Source organism: Colobus angolensis, unplaced genomic scaffold, assembly GCF_000951035.1.
Source record: "Colobus angolensis palliatus isolate OR3802 unplaced genomic scaffold, Cang.pa_1.0 Scaffold111, whole genome shotgun sequence".
NCBI classification, from domain to species: domain Eukaryota; kingdom Metazoa; phylum Chordata; class Mammalia; order Primates; family Cercopithecidae; genus Colobus; species Colobus angolensis.
This window is the reverse complement of record NW_012112142.1, coordinates 7,792,152-7,794,529: the sequence shown is the minus strand read 5'-3', so window position 1 is coordinate 7,794,529 and position 2,378 is coordinate 7,792,152.

Below are 2,378 nucleotides of genomic sequence, written 5' to 3'. Positions count from 1 at the left end.
TGACAAAGGTTAGCTAACATAAACTTGGGCCAACTCATTTTGTCTACTGGGTTTACATACTTCACATGCAAGTCCACATGTTTATCTCATTCCTCGACCCAAGAATTCCTTACTTTGAAGATTTCAGAGGCTCCCACTTGGCTTTCCCCACTGTGATAGTTTTACTTCACAGGCCAGGGACCCAGTGGAGCCCAGGGTTTCAACTGCCAGGTATGTCAATACCACCAATACATTCAGGTACAAGAAAAATATGTCAGGGTTTGGCCAGGACTCCATTTGTTAACTCTCCCCATATGCTCCAATTGTAACAGACCGTGATGACACTTTAGGTCTCTAGGAATCAATGTCAACTTAGACTCTGTGTTCACCAGACCTGTATTTATTTCCATCTTCACAGTGTATGTAGCCCCTTAAATATGACTGTAGGTTACTTTGTAGAGGTACTGAGGAAATCTTTACAACATATGATTGGTATTGCAAGGTCTTTCTTTCTAGGGACGCATACACTTCTTTAGTCAATGGGTTCTGGATCATTGGCTCAGGGACAGGAACTGTATAAAAGATCATGAATTTTTATTTGGACTACTCTCAACTTCCTGCTTCTTTAGTCTTGCTTCATTCTTACAACAAATGTTAAACAGTACCCTTGTTGCTGCCTATTTTACCCCTAGGGACACATGTTCAATTAACCATCTCTACAACTCCCTATAGGTCAAAGGCCTTTGGTTGCCCCTCTGACCTGGCCCTCAATGATTAAGTACCAATACATGGCTATTGGTACTTAGCCATGCTATTAAAGAACACAGCTCTGTGACCACCTTCTGTATCACCAGCCCTGGCATGCAGAAGAGAGTCATCACTGAACATCCTAGTGATACCGGTGTCTTTCTCACCAGCACATTCCTGATTATGACATCCAAGACTTGGTCATAAAAAGCTTAGCAACTTCCCCTTTGCATGCCAGGATCTCAGATACCATTATTGTGAGGAACCTCAAAGTAGCCCAAGAGAAGAGAGCAAACGGTCCACATCTAGGTGTTCTGCCTAAAAAGTCAGTTGAGGTCCCACTCCACAGCCGGTATCAACTGCTAGGCATGTGAGTGAAGGCATCTGCAGGGAAGTCCAGCCCCCAGCTGTCAAGTCACCTGCAGCCACTAAGTTTTCTCAGCTGAGGCCCCAGACATCATGAAACAGAGACAAACTGTCCCCACTGTTTCCTGTCTAAATTCCTGAGCCCCACAACACATGAGCAAAATAAGATGGCTGTCTTAATGCCAGCAAGTTCTGGCATGCTATAGTAAACAGAGCAAAAATTAAATTCACAAATATAAAATATATTCCTCTCTAGCAGCAACAACTAACTAGAAAATATAATGTAAAATAAAATATTTAGAATAGCAATAAAAACTATTAATACATAGAAACTGGGAATCAGTCTGACAAAGAATGCATAAGAACTTTATAGAAAAACATGTTGAACTCTGTTAGAGAACATAAAAATTAAATTCGCCAGGCACGGTGGCTCACGCTTGTAATCCTAGCACTTTGGGAGGCCAAGACAGGCGGATAACGAGGTCAGGAGCTAGAGACCATCCTGGTTAACACCGTCTCTACTAAAAAATATTAAAAAATTAGCCGGGTGTGGTAGCGGGTGTCTGTAGTCCCAGCTACTAGGGAGGCTGAGGCAGGAAAATGGCGTGAACCCGGGAGGCAGAGCTTGCAGCGAGCTGAGATCGTGCCGCTGCACTCCAGCCTGGGCGACTGAGCAAGAAAAAGAAAAAAAGAAAAAAAAAATTAAATTCAACTAAATCTGTTTTAAAAAGCAAAAGTAATTCAGCAAAAATCCATTGGATTTTACTATACACAAATCAGGATTTCTGTTCGAAGAAGTACACATGTTGAAGTTAACACACACTAAACTGAGACAAAATATTTGTGAAGTCTAAAATTAACAAGGGTTTAATAGCTAGACTGTATTGCAAACTTTTATAAATTAGCAGTAAAAAGATAGGAAACAATAACATATGAGCAAAGGAGATATATTGGCAAGAATGTGAAGACTGAATGAGGAACAACTTTTTTTTTTTCAAATTATGGAAATGTTTATTTTAATATCAAGTTTATACATAAGATAACGTTTGCTAATTTTTATAAGCACATGTATTATGAAACCTTGTTGACACACTGTTAGAATCATTTACAATTATTCTCATTATTTGCCTTTAATATTTATTGATTTATTTATTTATTTGTGTGTGTGTCCACAAGTTCATTTTTTTTTATACTTTAAGTTCTAGGGTACATGTGCACAACATGCAGGTTTGTTACATATGTATACATGTGCCATGTTGGTGTGCTGCACCCATTAACTTGTCATT